Source organism: Wyeomyia smithii, chromosome 1 (assembly GCF_029784165.1).
Source record: "Wyeomyia smithii strain HCP4-BCI-WySm-NY-G18 chromosome 1, ASM2978416v1, whole genome shotgun sequence".
Classification (NCBI taxonomy): domain Eukaryota; kingdom Metazoa; phylum Arthropoda; class Insecta; order Diptera; family Culicidae; genus Wyeomyia; species Wyeomyia smithii.
In genome coordinates, this window is record NC_073694.1 from 171204105 (window position 1) to 171225336 (window position 21232).

The 21232-nt window shown below is 35.1% G+C and overlaps 1 protein-coding gene across 3 annotated transcripts in view; it reads left to right on the forward strand.

Moving 5' to 3' along the window:
• Positions 1–21232, forward strand: part of LOC129718874 (neuromedin-U receptor 1-like) — a 285616-nt gene that overhangs the window by 79335 nt on the left and 185049 nt on the right. For 2 of the 3 annotated variants that reach the window (XM_055670063.1, XM_055670064.1), the window contains one exon: positions 14436–14510. The exons of the other annotated variant lie outside the window; for it this stretch is intronic. The gene's annotated coding sequence lies outside the window, so the exon portion shown is untranslated. The remainder of the gene's footprint in view (positions 1–14435; positions 14511–21232) is intronic. 3 annotated transcript variants of the gene reach the window in all.

A 21232-nucleotide genomic window follows, 5' to 3' on the forward strand; every position in this document is an offset into this window, starting at 1 on the left:
TGTTTTATATACAAAACCTTTTGTTATTTCCTGCAACGAAACCAATGCGTAACAAATATGAAGGTACTTTCGTCAGAACTGTCAAAACTGTTACAGATTTATATTCGTATACGTAACGAAAGGTTTTAAAAATAAACGCAATCAATCGTACAAACAAAGGCTGCATAATGTAAATAGTACGAAAAATTAGTAAGCTCACGCAAGTAATTCGTACTAAGAACGCCGCATTATGTAAATAGTACGAAAAATTAGTAAGCTCACGCAAATAATTCGTACACAGAACGTTGCATAATGTAAATAGTACGAAAAATTAGTATTATACGAAATCAAAAATAAAAGAGAGAAAGATTGATCATCACCTTTTTGCCACAACGCGATTCTAGTTCTATCGACCGCGAGAGAGCGACGACGCGCGCCTTCCCAACTTAACCCCAGAGACGTACAAATGTTCACGAAAGTTATTTCAATACGAAACCTGAGCTGAGCGGAGGTTATATGTATCGCGGCGGTTTTATGTGAAGTTGTTTCAGAAACGTATAAATGTTCTCTACCTCATCGTGGAAAAGCAACGGATTCGGACCAAGTGTGAGAGAGAAGGAGTGGGAACTCACGACCATCTGCTTATCAAAGCGGACTCTGTAACCATGTGGCTACCAGCTCTGTTTATACAAAATCAAAAATCACAGAACACCTTCAAGTAATTACTCGTTGTTATCCACGTTCATACGAAAGTACATTCGTGAATTGGACAAATTATGCGTAAGTTGCAATTCTATTCGATAACTTGCAATTCGAATGTTCTATAAAATCAACAAAAGTGCTGTACACTCTACGAAATCCATGTTTACGGATTGTGCGTGAGTGAAATAACGAAAAAATATTTGCAATGTGGTATATCTTTAATGAGTATTAAATATGAAGGGACATACTTTCGTCAGAACTGTCAAAATGGTTGCAGATCTCTATTTGTATACGTAACGAAAGGTTCAAGAAATGAACGCAATCAATCGTACAAACAAACGCTGCATAATGTAAATAGTACGAAAAATTAGTAAGCTTACGCAATAACATGTACATTATACGAAATCAAAAATAACAGAACACGAAAATTTCGTTCAAGTAAAAACTCGTGCTCCCGTTTTTTTTTTGTTCGTTGTTATCCACGTTCGTATGGAAGTACATGCGTGAATTGTACAAATTATGCGTAAAGTTGCAATTCTATTCGATAACTTGCAGTACGAATGTTCTATACATCCAGCAAAAGTGCTGTACAATATACGAATTTCATGTTTACGAAATGTGCGTGCAGAGAATAACGAAAAAATATTTTCAGTGTGGTAACATCTTGTTTGCTGGCCGTAGGCACAGCAGCTCAGTCACGTTTACTGAACAAATGGTTTACTGCGACAATGGCGTGTTACTTTTTGTTAAATGAGCTTGAGAAATTCTGTGATTTGAATTTGATTTATATTTCACGCACCTCTGAATATGAATATGCGTAAGTATGTATAAACAAGCAACTGTGAAAAGTAATTAATTAGCATTGTGTTGACACTGTACTAACTCTTGATAAGAACCACAACAAGCATAATTAGCATGCTTCCATCGTAACCATTGCAAAACAATTAATACGAAAGCTTCTCAGCATCCGCAAAATTGCTTCTAATTTCCCTTTCTTATTTTTTCATCAAGCCAATGAACGCAACACAATATTTGACGAAGTCTGACCGCATAATTATTTCCTCCGTTCGACACGACAGAGCTTAATTGTGTTTGTCTTTACCATTCCCTGCCTCAGTTCATGTGCGTTTCGGCGGTTGCGACACTTTGCATACCCGGCTGCTGCCAAATTTCAGAGATTGTTACGACGTCGTAATATGGAAGGTGTTTCCATGCCTCAATGGAGGCGCGTGGTGTTGGGTAAAAATCGTTACCATTATGTATGAGGGGGCGGCTGGTGTATAATATATTAACAAGTTCTTAATACTTCTTCAACAGGTTAAACCTGAACGGAACAGATTAGTAGTTATTTACGGAACCAATTATTCGACATTTAATTAATTGCGGCAAAAACTTTCGGTGACAAAGCTATCTTTAACCCTCGTAGCAAGTGAGGCTTAATAAGTTTATGAAACCACATTAAAGGAATATTTTTGGGTGTTGACATATATGTGTGAGGTTAGGAGCCTTTCCGCTCGGGGCTCTACATGAAAAATAAATTACCGCACCTCGACTCCACGGTGGCGATGTGACGCTCGAATTGACACGTGCAAAATAATGATATGAAACTCATTTCATGCTTGTTGCCATCGCATAAAGAGACTGTAACATGTTGGCAAGCATCAACAGATGGATTGGAATGTGCTTTACGAAAAGGAATAGATAATACAGGTCGGACTCGATTATCCGGAGGCTCGACAAAATTACACTGATCGACAAAAGCGAAAAAAACGTTTCCCAAAAAAGATTAAAGATTTAAAAGGCTATTCCTATGAATTTTTCCCCTGATGAAAACTGTGTTTATCAGTGTTATTATTTTCGGTAAATGAGCCGACAGTAAAATTAGAAAAGTATCTAACAACTGTTTATCAACTAATTGTCCTACATAGTAAAGGATTATTTATCTCGGAGACATCTAAACAAATGTATACGCAAAAGATTTCATTTGAATGGTACAACGTCACTTTTAAATCCTTGTGAGCTTTTATTTGCAATTTTTTTTATATAATTGCTATTCACCATCTATTTTATCTGCTATTTAGAGAGTACTCGGGAATAATAATAGACAAATATTTAATTTATTGGCCATTTATTTATTTATTTATTTATTTATTGGCCAATATTTAAACTATCGGGACTTGTCAAGAAAGATACTAATAGTTCGTCTTCGCTATGAATTAACTTCGCGCGTAATGTTGTTCGACTCCTTCCCCTTCCTTCCTTCTGTTGAAGCCGTGGAAATGCAGAGGTAAACTCGGTCTCCGACAGCAACAACCTTTACACCTTCTTTCTTACAACATCCTTTTTTACCCTAGGGAAGGCAAGGACGTGGCCGGCGCCGTTATCGATCCATGCCCGGCGGTAACTACTGAATTGTTGTACACTGAAAATGGCAAACCAATCCAAGTAGCCTGGGTAAAAACTTATACATTATTTTCGGAGAAAACTAGTCAAGGATCCCCAGAAAAAAAAATCAATTTGAAGCAACAGTGAATGTTCTTTTGAATTTGAAAATTTAAAACAAGTAAATACATATATCTTGATTGCAAATTTGATTATTTCATCGTGTTTTTGAGAAAATTTTACACGAAAACTTTAATTACTTCCAGATATTACGTGCAAAATTGGAATTGCGGTATTTTTAAGAAATATAGTCAAATTTCAAGTACAAATTGAAAACCCGAAAACCCGAAAACATCGAGAACGTCACAATGAATGTTCACTTTCAAATGCTCGAAACGAAGTCAGCTTCCAACGGATTTTCTCCATACTTAAAAATGCAAAATGTTGTAATTTTGTTATTCTAATTATTGTACTATTGAAAAATGTATGTCGCTTTTTACGCGGTTGTTTTATGCGTTTTCTTAAACGGGACATTTCTACAATAACGCGGATTATTTTCACTCGATTCGGAAGATCATTTGAACGCGGTATCAAATAAGTTTAGTATAAGTATGTCTCATCTAATCCTTTAAATGCGGTATAACCAACCAGTGTACCAAAAAATATTATTTATGTTTGCCCAAAACGGAGACATCAATATATCAAAAGGGCCTATTTTTAAAATAGAAATAGTGAAAACTCTTCATCTGTACAACATATCGACAATGTTTTTTCATCATAATTGGCGTATTTTTTATTAAAGTTACCGAAGAAAACTTTGTATTTAACTTTGAATTGAAAAAATAGAACGAAAAAACTGTTTTTGGAAACCTAATTTAATGTTCACAAAAAAGTTTTTTTACAACGGTGCTTAGAATTAGTTGGTCTACAAGTTTGCCAAAGAATGTTTACAATTATTTATGCAAATAAAAACTGTTTTTATTTCGTTGATTTTAGGACCACCCCAATTTTCATTCGCATATAAATAGAGGACTATGTAAAAGAAACAACTTTTCACAAAAGTTATGGCTTTAAACCGCAAACCAAAATCGCAACGAAAAGCTCATGTCCACCTAAATTGCCACTGTGCAATGAGCTTAGTTACCTTTTACACCACAAGAGGGGGTGTTCCCTGTCTGTCTTCACGGAAGTATATGGGAAATTCGAGAGTGAACTATATTGTTATTTTAAGATATTTGGATTTTTCAACAGTGAGTTTTTTGAGATATTTGATTTATAATATTTTTGTTTTTGACGTTGACTTACGTCTATATCGAAGTTAGGCACCTGAATTTGAAAATCTAGTAATTCAACCAGAGAAAACCAGGGAAAAAGTGGTCAGGTTTTGAGCGCTTATTTTGCAGTCATCTATAATCAGGTTTTCGAGGTTTTGGCATCAATCGATCAGAAATACTTTTACGGTTAAACTTATGTACCAAAAACAAACTTTTGTTTGAGATACACTATTGAAAAATTGGTAATTAATATCGATTGTCTAAATCATACCGCGCAGCCAATCACTACCTTTCTTCCCAAGCACAGTCAACACTAAAGGATACAATCGATCTAACTTTGTTGTTATTGTTGTTGTCACTTTCTGTTTCCGATGTTTATTTGCGTTTCTTGTCAATCTATTCTCTATGTAGCCCCTCCTTCCTTTTAACTAACTGACGAAGCCTTGGTATAAAACGTACCTTTCGAACATTTCACCCCATCAGTTTCATTTCTAAACCGTACCGATTACATACGGACGTTAGGTGTTAGCAGCTGAAAGGAGGAAAAACAAAATGGTATGAAATATAGTCAAATTTCAAGTACAAATTGAAACCCGAAAACATTGAGAACGTCACAATGAGTGTTCATTTTTAAATGCTCGAAACGAAGTCAGCTTCCAACGGATTTTCTCCATACTTAAAAATGCAAAATGTTGTAATTTTGTTATTCTAATTATTGTACTATTGAAAAATGTATAGCCTCGCTTAGCCGGCAGAGCACTAGCTGAGTTTGGCGCAGCAAGGCTGAGCAAACGACTCATTCGATCGCAGCGTTCTACACGAACCGTAGCACTGCATAGTGAGCGTATTTCCAAACCTAAAAACAAACATTAACATAAGACAGGCTGTCGTAATTCCACGTTTACATTGCGGTCGTGTCTTATAAACAACAATTCAACTTTTTCAACTATTATATTTCCGGATATGTTATATCAATGGACATTCTGGAATTTATTTTTTGAGCAATATTGAAAAAGGAATCCAAAATAAAACCAATTTTAGGCGACAGTGTTGCCATACAAGTAATTGTTGCAATTAAAAATTAAATTGCATTTTTCGACATATTACTATACTTTTATTACAATTTGACAATATCATCGTTTTTCTAAGAAAAAATTTCTCATTCTACTGATATCTCTAGTTTGATTTTGGTCGTTCTGTATGACACGATTTGAAGGAACTTAACCCTCTAGTGCCCAAATTAATTTCTAAACGGACTTCGGTAAAATCACTTTAAACCATTATAAACACTTTTTAAGTATTCATTGAAGCTTTTCGGAACTTCGACTGAAGCCCACCAAATGGCGGCATTGGGCACTAGAGGGTTAACTAAAAAGTTCTAAAATAATACAAATTTTGACCGAAAGTGTTGCCAATTGATATTAAAAGTGATGAGCGTTTTCTTGTAAAATTTTCTCCAAAATCCGACGAATTACATATAGTGCAAGAATGCCACTCAAAATTAATATGTTTTTGGATTACTTTTCTAGTTTTGTTCGAAAATACCATATCTGGAGATAAAACAAACAAAATTTGAAAAGAAGACTGCCTCAAACCAGACAAAAGTTGATTTTATTTATATGAAATACTCTGACTCAAGTTTAATTGATAAGTGATTTTCGTGTCAAATTATCTCAGGAACACAAGTAAATTATCAAATTCGAAAATAAAATTCGCCAAAAAACGATATTTGAGTTTTAGCTTAAACAAACATTACCTAGTTGCTTTTCTGTAATGGATCTGAGCTAGTGAATTTGGTACTGATGATTAGTAATATTTTTAAGGCCAAAACGTTTGTTTGATCGGTTTGACGTGTTCAGCAAAGTTGTAGATAGTGATGTTGTCTTTCTGAGGAAAATATACACTCAAAGACAAATAATTTTTTTGAAAAGAAAAATTAAAAATAATTATCCGAGAAAGCTCATCTTTCAAAAAGATTATTTTTTTTATGATAACTACAAAAGATTATCTAGAGCGGGGGCCTAGTGTGGTTGGTAACGTCTCCGCCAACCACGCTCGACGCCTGGGTTCGAATCCCACCGCCGACATAGGTGTCGATGATTGTGAGGTGGCGTGATCCACTCACAACCAACCCAACTGGTCTAGATTCAATCCTAGCCGACACCGGGAGATTTTCTGAGGCGAAAAATCTCTGGGATCACGCCTTCCATCGCATGAGGAAGTAAAGCCGTTGGCGCCGGTCCGTTAATAAACGGGTCGTGAGTTAGGGTCGTGGGTGTGGAGTCGCCTCCCTGGGCGTCGGTGATTGGCCACAACAGTGGCGGAACTAGACCGACGAAAAACAAGCGAGAAAAAAAAAAAGATTATCTAAACAATGCATCCGGTCCGATCATGGAGTTATCCAAAAAAAATATGAAAGGAAAAAACTGTTTTCTACAACTTTGCCAAAGAGACTAGACGTTTGAGCTGTAGAAATATTTTAATTTCCAATAGGGCACTCTATATTAAAAAATTTTTACAGTCAAAATGGTCTGATAATAGATAATAATTTTGTCCTTTCATAAAAAATATACCCTGTGAGAAAAATATTTACTTTTTTTTTCAAATATAACTTTTTTCCTGATTTCTCCATGATCGGACCGGTTGCATTGTTTTGGTAATCTTTTGTAGTTTTTATAAAAAAAACAGATTTTCAAACAATTAGCTTTCTTAAATAGGGTATCGAACGTCTTCGTCAGTGGTTTTCTTCGGCAGGTTTTCTGCAGCAATCTTATGAAAAAACCAATCTTATGAACTTGGACATTTTTTGTGAAACTGCTCTACTTGGAATTAGGTCACCATCTTCAATGTACAACAATTCGAGAGCTTCCGCTTTGTATAGATCAATAACGGCACCGGCCACGTCCATACGGTTGTTAGGGTGAGGAAGGGGATTATTAGGAAGGAGGTGTAACGGTCGTTGTTCCCGGAAACCAAGTTTACCTCTGCATCTCCACGACAGCGACGGAAAGGAAAGGGTGTGTAGGCGTGGTGCTCGACGAAATCAAACGATGTTGCGTGCGCCGTTAACTCATCACGAAGGCGACCGATGAGTATCCCTCTTTCCACATATGGCAAATCTATTGGAGCAATGCGCGTGGAGACCATACATCATTCTAAGCCTTAAGGTGTTAAAAAGTTTATCTATTATCAATCCCGAATACCCTTGAGAAAGCAAAAGCACTTAGGTGGGCGTGGTTCTTTAAAAGGTTAACTTTACGTTGTGACGATATTTATTGACCGACCGAAACCTACTCCACTTTGTAACACGCCTTTATGAAAGTAACGGGTGAACAATCTCCAGCTGCACGATCAGACCGAGACCTAGTTTATTTCTAAATCTCTTCGACTGCAGCCAAAAAGAAGGTTTTGTCTTCGTGGTAATTAACGGAATCAATCGGTGTTGCGCAAGCATCACGCATTACGTCATAACGAAAATGAACGATGAGTTTTTTGACGTAGGACTACGTCTGTGTTTTCTATGCTAGGTTACGTTTTGTAAAATTTAAAATTAAACTGGCAAATGTTGCGTCAGATTTCAAATGATTATAGTAAGCGAACGACTCGATACATCTTATTTATTTATGTGTCGGTGGATAGATAAAATGTGTGACAACTGTTTGATATACAGGGTGTTAGGTAGCTCACTTAAAAACCTTTCAGGGGTGATAGAGGATCCTATTTGATGAAAAAAAATCCTTCTACGCATATGGTCCGAATTCAACTACTGCAGAGTTATTCACTTTTTCAGTTTTCGGTTATGTTTGCCTTTAACGAGGTCTATCACAAGAAATATGATAGCTAGCTCATTTCAGTTGATTTCGTTGGAAAGCTGAGAAAATTTCGTAATCGGTAGTGTCTTACAAACGTCCAAATAAGAAGCACCTAGAAAGGAACAAACGTGAAAACAAATGTTTTTTAGAACTAAACTACAACTTTCTCTCTGAAATGTGTGATAAAGATGGATTGTGTTGTCAACTAAATTGAACATTGAAATCCACTGTACAAGTTGTTCTTCGACATCAAGCATCTAGCTCTATTAGTTTAGCTGCTATTTCACTCTAAAAGCAATAAGTTGCGCCTTCATTCGGTGTTGTAGGGATCACAACTTTCTGCTCCACTGTGTTTACTTAGATGCGTCGTTGCAGGAAGGCGCAACTTATTGCTTTAAGAGTGAAATAGCAGCTAAACTAAAAGAGTTAGGTGCTTGGTGTTAAAGAACAACTTGTAGAGTGAACTTTAATTTTTAATTTGGTTAACAACAAAACCCATGGTTATCACGCATTTCAGAGAGAAAATTGCCTTTCAGTTCTCAAAAAACATCCGGTTTCACATTTGTTCATTCGTAAGTGCTTCTTTTCTTCTCTAATTTGACGTTTTTGAGACACTACCGATTTCGAAATTTTCTCAGCTTCCCAAAAAAGCCAACAGAATCGAGCTAGCTATCATAATTCTTGTGGTAGATCTCGTTAAAGGCAAACATAACCGAAAACTGGAAAAAGTGAATAACTCTGCAGCAGTTGAATTTTGACCATATGCGTAGAAGGAATTTTTTCGTTAAATAGGGTCCTCTATCACCCTTTAAAGAATTTTAAGTGAGCTACCTAACACCCTGTATGTTTAACATTGCTGCTTTACTGCTCATTGGTGAAAATAGGTGAAAAGTTCCAAGGTCAAGCTTTCCCATACATTTCCCTCGCTATTACCTCGCTTCCCGAACACAGATAACAATTACATGGACGGAATAAATTCCACTGCCTACATATTCTGACTCAACACAGAGTGTTGTTTCGTTTCTCTTTCTCGAGACTGCGTGGCCACGCCTTCAACGCAAACATCTACGCTCAATTCGATACAAAAGACTCTTGTTCGTCACACGGTAGCGAGTGGAGTATGGCTGTTAGTGGTACGCGGCATTAGGAAACAAGAGCAGTGTACGAGTCAACTTTCAGGCACTGCTGAACTTCTTACCTTCATTTTGCACACGACAGTAACAGGTACCATCGTATGCTGCAGGATATTTTGCTGGCACAGCTACCGGAGGGCAGATCGGAGAACAAATTTATTATGTACGGCTAAAAAACAAACCTACATATAACTTTTATGTAAAACACTTTGTATCTCTGTACCCAATTTTGTTTGGTCCGCAAAGTTTCATATTTTTGCACGTTCTAAAACTTTGCCAAATAAGCTATTCCTCTATCTCTTAACACAAAAAAGTTATTATTTTCAATATATGAAAAACCTACTGAAAGTTAAGTAAAAAAAAACAAAATTTTTAGTAAGTTCCTTAGAATATACTTCATAACTTTGAACCCAATAAAGATAGAATTTTCATTTGTTCAACAAAGCTTCATATTTTTGAATCTTCTACAACCTTCCTGAACAAACTATTCTCCTATTTCTTGACACAAAAAAGTTTTTTTTTAAGTACAGTAAACTTGACAGCTGCCGGCAATAAGTTTTAATTGTGTACCAACATCTTTGATATGCCGTAGACATATGCTTAGTTATATGGGGGCTGTTCTGTCAATGATTTTGTAAAGATGGAATTTCTCCGCGAGGTCTTCTTGTCTTCTTTATTCTGTTTGTTTACACGCAAAGTATATGTTTTTCATAATGTATTTGAAATGAGGCAAGCGTGATTAAAAGCAGTTCCTCAAGAATGATATATCACAAACAGGGCCTGACAAAATCATTTTCAATTGACAATTATCAGGTTATAGTGACGCTTTGACACGTCGCTTTCAATTTTTCATTTAATCATTTGCTTTTGTATCATTTTCGAGCACTTCGTGGGTTACATGACACAGTCGAAAGCTCTTGCTGTGATTCTGACAACTGAAAGGCTTGGAACTGATACAAATGCTTTTCAATTGAAAGCGGAGATTATCACTATCACTCTCAAATGACGAATCTCAATTGAAAATGGCAATGAGCGCTGACGGAGACAGAAGGCTTCCATACAGTATATATATATATATATATATATATATATATATATATATATATATATATATATATATATATATATATATATATATATATTTATATATATATATATATATATATATATATATATATATATATATATATATATATATATATATATATATATATATATATATTTATATATATATATTTATATATATATATATATATATATATATATATATATATATATATATATATATATATATATATATATATATATATATATATATATATATATATATATATATATATATATATATATATATATATATATAGGAAAGAGGAAGGAAATATTGATCGGAACTTGCGTAACGTATTTATTGGATGCCATTGCCGTTCTAACTACGGCCTGCGGTATTAGAAAACTACCATAAAACGACGCGATGCGGTGCTAATTTCAATTGAGACGCTGAAGGAAAGGAAAGAGTCTCTTCCTCCGTCACGCTCTCCGTCGATTGAAATATTCATTAGTTTCATTTGAAATAATCCGAAAGAAGAAAGAGGGAAAGAGAGAAAGAAGTGATTCGTTGATTGTAGCCGAATGGAATCAAGGGAAAATGAAACTGTTCGAATCGAAATGACAGCGCGAGTATATCAGTTTCAGTGTTTTGTTTCAAAAATGTAGAATCAATTAAAAGTTTATCAAAAGATAAATTGGTAGCTATTTCTCATCAAATGAGTAAAAAGTTTATTCAATAGGAAGTCGTGCAACTTTTTCAATAATGGGTGAAATTTTTCTTGCTAATGGGTAACTTAAATTGAACGTGTATTTGACTCCAACTGTAAACAACGCACTGTCGTATATAACAGATCTGGCACTCACTTGCTCTCAAATGGAAAAGGAAGTTTGACGTCACAATTTTTTTGACAAAAACGGATATTTACTGTATTTGCTATTTGATATTCGTTATTTACCGTTTGCTATTCACTATTTGCTCTTTGCTATTACCTTTTTCTTTTTACTATATAAAATTTGCTATTTTTATATGCTGTTTGTTTCTCACTATTCGCTATTCAATATCAGCTTTTTTTGCTATTTACCAATCACTGGCTCATTGCTGTATACAATTTGCATTTGCTTTTCACTTTTCTCTGTTTGCATTTCGTTGCTGTTGGTTTAAGGTTATTCGCTATTTATATATACTATTTGCATCTAGCTTATACCCTTTTCTACTATTCTCTTTCTACTTCTAATTCTAGTTACTACCAGGCATTCAATATGTGCAATTTATTTTTTGCTATTCGTTGTTTGCAATTCAAAAATGCAAAATTTTCTAATGGTTATTTTCATTTTCATTTTTACATTTTTTTTTGTTTTCTATTTACTAGTTTATATTATCTCTAGGCTTTTTAATATGTGATTTTTGCTATTCATTTTGTATTATTTGCTGATTGCTATTTCTTATTTGCTATTTGGTGCTAACTATAGATACCATTTACTCTTTGTGATGAGCTATTTCTTATTTGGTGTTTATTGTTGGCTGTTTGTTATTGAATATTGGCTATTTTTTATGTACTATTTGCTACTTGCTATCTGTAATTCATATTTTGCCTTACTCTAGCTGCATTTTGTAATGAGATGTTCGTTATGTTAGGTAGATGTTTTTATTTATCCACTATATATTTACTTTAGGTTATTTTTTTGCTGTTAGCTATGCCTTCTCTTTTACTTGCTTTTTTATTTACTATTTAAATTCACTATTTTTTTTAAAGCTTAAAGGCTTCCTTAACACATGATAGAAGTTGCGCCAAAGTTTTACAGTACTTTTCATTAAGATGAATCTAACTTGAATATGCAAACCATTTTTTCTCATATAAAGTATACAATCTAGAGAAAAAGGTAACTAAATAGAACAAACATTTCTCAAATTGGCGTGGAAAAAGCTAAAAAAAAGTGGATCATTCAGTGATCAAGTGCAGCATACGCAAAAACAATTACTCTTGAGTTCTTTTCATTTCTACGTCGACATTTTAGAGCTTTTTGAATAAAATATGTTTGTCTCGAAAAATTCAAACAAATTTTATTCAAGTAAGTAAATGTTTGCTGCACAAGAAGTTTTAGTTGCGAAAGGGTCTCATGAGAAATTAATATCAATATCAGTGGTTGACTCCGGTAGAATGATATCCTTTTGATAATGAACCTTAATTTTCAATGCTACTAATTATTCTAGCAGTTTATAAATAGCTATTGACCTTACTAAGTAACATGTCTTGTGACTTAGACCATCATCAGGTAAATCTTGAACTTTACGAAAATTCAGTATTTTGTTTTTATTTTATGAATAAATTATTCATTTAGCAGTAACAATATGGTGTATTGAAAATTGTAATCTTTTATGCCACATATAAATTGGACTTGGCTCTCAAAATGCTTAATTATATACATAAAAATACATATAGATTTCGCTAATTCATTTAACCAACTACGAAGACATTCATTTTGGAGAACGAGTAGATCGATGGGATTTGTTTCATGAACTGCTATATGTAAATAGGAAACGAATTCCGTTCATAGCAAAGAAAGAATGTGAATCTAATTCATAAAACTCTCGAAATATGTTGCAATTTTTTTTTGGTTTTGAGTAGGTTCCGAATGTCATTATTGAGCTTATATCGACAACAATATAGAATTTCAAGCAAACTTTGGAAACTACTTTTAAGTACCTTTTCTAGCAAAAATATCGTGGATCTTATGAGAGATATAAGGCTGTTTTTCGCAGTTCGGTAAAAAAATTCAGGATGGAGGAATGAAAGACGTATCCTTCATGTTCTCTTAGCGATTGATAGAATCTCAAGAAAGTGTGTTTTTTTTTTCATGAAACTAATAGTCCAAAATGCCCTAATTCAACCTTTTAATAACGCCCCAAGACAGGAAACTCTTCAAACCTTGTGGTTGGGTTGCAAAGTTTTCTGATTTTGATAATTTGCTCATAGAGTGCAGAAAGCTCCAGCTTCCACCCACGAAAAGGTAAACGCGGATCCTACCTTTGCTGATTGATGTTTTGTTTATCTTTCCGCTTCTGCTGCTTACGCTGTAGGACAAATCAGGTTCATTATTGCGTGACGCCGGGGAGATATGACTGCATACACAGTGTGGCATAATATTACACGCCCCCGTCCGCTCTTTGATGCTTGTTAAAAATGAATTTGTTTATTTTTTTGGCATTGCATTAATAGCATTTACTGGAATACAAAAGGAAGAAAACGGAGAAAGATTTAAATCAGGTTCCATAATTGTTACCAGACCCGAATGCGAAGCCATAATTGAATTGTTGAAAAATCCTCAAAGTTGTGCTGGATTTGTGCAGGTTAACGAATCGTGAAACCAAAGAAAATTGGACCTAATCTAGAGCTATCAAGCTGTAAAATTACTGGGAAACAGCAGACAAACACATCTGTAGCATTTTGTGAGTTGTCTCTCAATTAGCAATGAGCTGAACAGGCATGCAAGTGATGCATCTATTTTAAGAAAAAAAATTCTTGTTTGGTTCGATCTGTTAAAGGTCTCATGGTAGGATTTGTGAAAGCTGATTCAACTTACTTTCTATCTGTTTATCACACAAAATACAGTTTTCTATTGTCTAGTAAAAAAAAATTTGACTAAAATAATTTATGTTAACGTGACACTGTGCTGAAGCCACAAATAGCTGACTTCGAGCCACCACTTCAAATATTCACAAGCATAAGATTCGGTGAAAGTTAATGCGTCACATTTTAAAACGCTGTTTTGTGTTTGCTGTGGTGAAGCAAACATAAAAAAGCGATTCCACAGGGAACGCATTAAATACTTCCGAGTCTTGTGCTTTCAGAAATTCGAAGCAGTAGCAATACAGTTTCACCTTAGAGCTTCACCTTAGCAATACAGTTTCACCTTAGAAACAATGAATAAATATTGTAATACTATGAAAGTCATTCGTTTCGACAGGACATGTCACGGAGTAAGTGTCGTGTCAGCTATTAATTACGTTTCGACAGGTTAACATCATTCAGTACTCTTGGCCGTAAATAGCATATCGACTCAGTTTTTCATCATGCTGATTTTTGTTTTTTTTTATGTTCTTTCAGGTGACTTCTGTTCTGCAGAAAAAAAAATGCTAACTACTGTCATCCTATTTGACATAAATAAATACTCAACCGGTTGTAAGTACCTCTTTTGATCGATATATTTCTTCGACACGCAGTGGCAATCAGTGCACATGAAAAATCCCCAAAAAAAAAGAAATAATGGCAAAGTTGTGCATTGCTTTGTTTGGCTAGAAGCACCACCCAGCTTTTCGCTTTCCGACAGTGGAACGGTTGAAAACCTTGCCGGTCGATCATTTTAGATGAATGGAAGCTACATATTTTCGACATACGTAGGTACATTTTGTGTTCGGAGTTATGTTTGTTACCAAGTAGGTTGCCAAAATTGCTTCGCATGAACGGAGAGACATTCTGTTCATCAGTGGCGAAAAAATGCCATTTTGTACAACAACAATTTGTTGAGTAATATGTATTGCAGCTTCGCTAAATTTTCTATTGCTTTCCCACTGCTCCCACACTTAGTACCTAACATGTATTTTCGAACAAAAAAATAAATCTCGTTGCGGTTGAAATGTATTACATAAGGGGGTTCCAGTGCCAAATTCTTAACACCTCGTATTTTTTTTTTTTTTTTTTCATTAAAATAATTGGGTAGGGGCTATCCCAAGTAAAACTTTTAATGTATTTTGATCTCATCAACGATAGAACATCCTTGGTAAGACCTTTAAAAACAATCTTGAATCGCCTGGCGTTCTCTGTGTCGCAGGCAGACAAATTAATCATCTTTTTAGTTAATTACTGAATAATACGATTATAATCGGTTCTTGTTAAATAACTTTAACATCAGAAGCACTCGGCGTTTGCTGGTGGAGTCTTTTTTTTTTTTTTTAAGGGGGGATTTGTTAGTAGCTTAAGTATTTATGATAAATATTAGTAAATAATGAGTATGTGTGTCCAATCACAAATGGTGACTTCTCAACACTGTGAGAAATTTGTAATTCTAATTGTTAGGATTTGTTTGCTTTCGCAATTAGGACTTATCATTCGTAGGGATTTAAACCTACTTGTCAGAAAAGGGGAAATAAACTTACAACTAACTTAATTGCTAACTTATTGGCTATAAAGAGAGCTTATCGTAGCAATTGAGGATTGCAACGATTTTTGTCGAAAATTTTTAATAATTTTATTTGACATAGTTTCTAATGGTTCAACACCAGTAAGTCTATGTAATTCGAGTGTACCAAACCAAGGAAGACGCTTCAAAATCATTTTCAGAATTTTATTCTGAATCCTTTGGAGCGTTTTCTTCCTTGTTGAACAGCAACTTGACCAGATAGGTACAGCATAGAGCATTGCTGGTCTAAAAATTTGTTTGTAAATCAAAAGTTTGTTCTTTAAACAAAGTTTAGAATTCCTGTTAATGAGAGGATATAAACATCTCGTATATTTGATGCACTTGGCTTGTATACTCTCAATGTGCTCTTTGAAAATAAGTTTTTTTTTGCTGGTGGAGTCGAAGGGAGGAATGTCCCTTATTCCCCTCGTAGCGATATGTAATTATTTTTGCACATTATTTCAGGTGACACGAAACAAAACTCAAAATTCAAAAAAGAATGTGCTGTACATCGGTACACATCGTTGTATAAAATTTTAGCATGGGCTCCTACGAAAGGCATGGCGTAACTTGCAATGATTTATTTGCGGGCTGACTACATGAAAGTTCACAGGCCTCCGTATTTCTCCGTTCGGTACGAAAAACCCGAATCAATCCACTAAGTGGTGCGATCTAACCTTTTTCATACGAGCAAACCTATTTGAGAAAATAGGTTACCACAAATGCTACAAAGTCTTCAAACATGTTTGAAAGTCTTCAAACATGTTTGCACCAAAACTATTAAAAAATGCTTTATTTTATGTAAATTCAGGAACAATTGTAGTCAATTCTTGAGGAGCTTAAAAAAAACAGGTCTTTCCAACTATAACTTCTGAGCAACACGCTAAAGCATTATGTAGTTTATTTGTCAGGAGTTTGAGAAAAAAAATTCTCTTTCATCACTCAAATGATTAGGAAAATCTCACACACATACACACAAACGAATTGCCTTTATTTTTACAGCAATCGATTGGAAAATTAGCTAAGCGTCCACCAAAATGCAGCAAATTGTGATTTTGTGATTTTGTGATGTTGTATAAAAATGTAGAACCTTGTTGAACGCATGTTTCGACCAAGCTGAGCTGAAACAAGGCCCCCAGCATGGCCGACGCTAAATCATTCAAACGATTAGACTTTATAACCGATTTGTAGTTCTTGTTTCATTCGCTCTGGTCCACAGAGACACGCCTACCGGGAGTTTAACTCACAGTAGTCGCGTATAAAAGCAAGCATGCAGAAATTTTCATTCTTTATTATATAACCAAGAGGTAGACTTACGGGAAACTGGCTCGGGCCTCTGCCGACGCAGCACGCAGCTGCTTTTAGCGCATCAAGGCTGAGCAGGCGACTTATTTAAACGCACAACCGGCGGACAGTTGCACCGCGCAGCATTGTTAAACGTGCTCAAACATGTTAGTAATTTTATACGGAACGGTCGCGTCCTATTTTCTTGCAGATATTTTCAGCTAATAGCTGTGAGTGTGTTGGTAGCGTGTGTGTATGATCGATTTGTTTTATTTGCTTGCAAGCGTGTGCAGAGCGAAGAATGTCAAGAGAACTAGAATCATTCCGTGTCAACGGTGAATGACAGATTAACCCCAATCGAGTGTATTGCGAAATACACTCTATTGCAAACATATTTTGACGTAAGACAGGTTGTCGTGCTTTTACATTAACCTTGCGGTCGTGTCTGATAAACAACCTCTTACCTTTTTCTGGAATCATGCCCAGAAACCAAGCTCAGACGCCATTATCAAAATTAACAACAGACGCAATTTTTAATCCGAGAAAGCAAGTTCCAGTTTCTGAATATATTTGAGCAGTTTGGGAGCCGGGAATTATCACCAGACAGTCTAGATCGAATCAAATGCAGTAAACTATTCTCGATGAAACCAAGCCACTAGTAAAAAATTGATAAATTAATTTGACTAAAAATTGACATTATTCATTATAACTTTTTCCCAAGATCTTTTACACTTTTCTATTTTGCTACAAAATTTTACGCTTTTCATGGGCTCATATTTTTGCTGAAAATTCCTAGTTAGAAAAATTAGATTTCAACATTCGGCCTAAACAAATAGTAGCTTGCGTTTCGAATGCAAATTTCACCACATTGCAAAAACATCCAAATAAGTCCGTAAACGTTGTTTGTTATTTTCAATCATTCGAAGCTCAGCTTTAAAAGCTGCAATTAAATGAGATGATTTAATGTTTTCACACATAAATGCTGATGGGTTGCCAACCTTTCGCGCGTCGACCGAATTTCCTGCCCTGAAACGTACTTTCCGAGCGTGTGTGAATGTTCTTCTAGCAAAATCTTATTAATCTGGTTTTTAAAAGGCCAAATTTTAATTTCAATCAAAAATGAAACAGTTATCGTATTGTTTAACCGTTAGACTCATGTCCTTTTAAAATGGTTGAAGTATCGCTACGGAAAATTTAGGTACGAATTAACACAAATATTACCCAAGGAAAGCTATCCTGCTCAAAGTTTTAACTGTTTCAAAGGACTTTAGTTCTAATATAAAAAAATCAATACATCAACGGCCGAATTCCGAGCACACATTTCTTCGAAGAGAAGAAAATTTCTTCATATACTTTCAATGGAGATATTTTCTTCTCTTCAAAGGAACGTGTCCTCGAAATTCGGCCGCAGTTTTATTATTTGTAGGCAAGCTTGCAGACCGCACATATCGCTCCCCTTTCGAGCAAGCTCCACTAACGAAGACTACCGCAAAGCACAATCGTTGTAAAACACAACTCTCAGTGGAGTAAATTATTCAAGTGAACTGCCATTATTTCCGCCACATCGGCGTGCAGGGCTTATATATATGAACTAAAAATAGAACATAAAATAATTTATTTCGAGAATATCTTTTCAAGTTTGACTATTTAAACGCCACCTGTACCGCTGCTTACGAAAGTCTGTGCAATTAATAAATGAACAAAGCGAGGTAAACGCGCTTCAATACAACTTCGTACCACTGCTCTTCATGAGATGGGACGATAAGTTTGGATGTTTTCCAAAGTTTTCCACAGTAAAGTTGTTGAGTTCATCTATTGCTAGGAAACTATAGCGTTTCCACTTAGAAACTCAATTTTGGTAAACATGCAAATGGGACGGATTTGCTATGTTTAAAGTACAACTGTACAAACAAAAAACAATTAGGAGGAACTTTCTTCACTGATACACTGCTAATCGGTGAATTTAAAAAATCAGTTGTGCCCTCTTCAGTGGTTATCGATTTTTCTCGTTGTTTATACATCTTGGTACTCAACCAAATTCGCTTTATGATAAATTTGATTACTTTGTTTGTAGATCCCAGATCACCCAGAACAGAAAACCTAAGATTTTTTTCTTTTATCTTTAATTTACATCTCTACTAGCTGACCCGGCAAACTTCGTACCGCCGCCATGAGTTTTATTGACTGTTGTAATGCAAAAGCAAATATCTAACTGCTGCTTCAAAAACATACTCAAATTATGTTTTAGCTCTGATTTTTTTTAATAGTATTTTCTTCAATCCAGCGCCCGTGAAATTCTTAGTTTTTTATTTGATTGAACATTATAAAGTACCTTTTAACTATAATAAAAAAATAATAGGAATAATAATATAAACAGTCATTGTTTTAAATATTCTTAAGGAGATTCTAACGTTATCTATTCAAATATTCAAAAGCTTGGCTTAATGCAAATAAAGTAATACCCTTCAGCCTGGCCATTCTAACTGGAACTTACTGGATTTTATTAAAAGCTTTGGAATTCTAAATAACTCAAGCTTAAAATTTTGGAATATTCGAAACATGTGAAAGTGGCCAAAGCGGTCCTAGCCACTAAATCCTATTCTATCTTCAGTGTTGCGAAGCCTTACATTTTGATTGACATGCCTACGCTACTTTTCGTTTCGGTGTGCCCGAGTATTCGCCAGCTGATTTGCATTCCGTGTACGACGGTCAATGCTGCTACGTTTCTTATTCGCAAAACACTTGCTACAACTTTTTCTGAAGAAAAATCACTTCGACTACAGCAGAAATTTGACGACGTCAACTGGACGATATGTAGGAATCAGTTTGATCTTGTAGATTAGGAGACATTCCATTTATAACATACCCTAAGCGGCACTTTCTTCAGGAAGCACTCTCACCACAGGCGGCAGAAAATTAATCGGAACCAACTGAAACCAACACTTATTAGAGTTCTTGCAAAAACAAATTATTATTTTCAATCTATTATGTCTTTTACGTACCGACAGTGTCCTCTTTTTTCTTCAAAAACAGTCACAGCACAAATTCACAGAAACCAACATAGAATTTAAGTGTAATCAACTAAAACCAATACAAAAATCGCTCAGAATTATCTATAAAATATCAAAAAATTGAAGGCTATTGTTTTAGCACGCACTTGTTTGAAACTTCTCCGATCACAGGTAACAAGAAATTGTAACTCACTGAAACTCACAGCAAACCTCTCACAATCTGAAGATAAATAACTATAACTATCACTGCAACCACAGACAAACAGACTTACCACGAGATTTATTTCCGTGGATCAAAATAACGGTCATTTCAAATCAATTGCAGTTATGCGGAATATTCCCGCCGCAGCGGCGGTGGTGCTGATGTGCCTTTTCCTTTGAACTCAGTTGACAGTATTCGAGCACCGTGCTGCCAAAATCAGCAGAAAAGCTGAAAGTTTATCTTTTGCGGAATATGTCCAGTCGGTGTCGCACAAGTCAGTCGGAACCACAATTTTCTTAAAATTTTGTATGCAGTGTAGTACGTCTGTTTGTCTGTGCTACAACAATAACTATAACTATCGTTTTAATATGGAAGGAACGCTATAAAGAACAACATTAAATCAGTTTGACTTTGAAAAACACCTTTAACAGATTTTTATATGAGTAAGTTATCTTGACAACGACGCTTTAATTTGTTGACTACCTCGCGTAACTCAGTTTCGCAGCAATCTTGCACTTCTTGCAACGAAATGGCGAGAAATATCAAGGGTTGGTTTCAAACGTTTTATGATTTTCGTTGTTGTCATGGCATAGTGACAATATCGTTTTGTCTGTGACTGCAACGCGCAAAAATTGGTCGACAAAAAAATCGTTTCTTCCAGTCAAAATTCGAAATACAAAAATCGTCCTATTTTTATTTTGGTAGTTCAACTCACATGTTTAACCCGTAAGACCCGGGACGAAACCTGTTTTTTGAAAATGCTCGTGCTCAACACTGGAACGGCCGATTTGGGAAAACTTAGAATTTTATTCAAGGGGAATAGTTGCTCTAAGTTTTGTTAAAGGTGCCACCCCTCTGGACCACTCCCCGTTTTGAGAAAATCGAGTTTTCATAAGAACTCGTACCTTAGTGAATTCAAACTCGTTTTTCTCTAAATCTGTGCATGATAGAATAAATCTTTCAGCATCTTTGGATACAGAAGACGTTACTCTAGAAATATAGAACTTGAAAATTTAACAGCCAAGTTGAAACCTACTATGGGAGACTGAGAAAATCTGGTTTCCGTGAAAATATGTACTTTAGTGGATTAAAACTCGTTTTTCACAAAATATTTGCTTGCTAAAATAAATATTTCATCTCATATTGATTCATAAGACCTTACTTCAAAAATGTAGAGCCTAAAATTTGAAAAACGATTTTCTTATTTGATTTTTTATGAAAATACGTA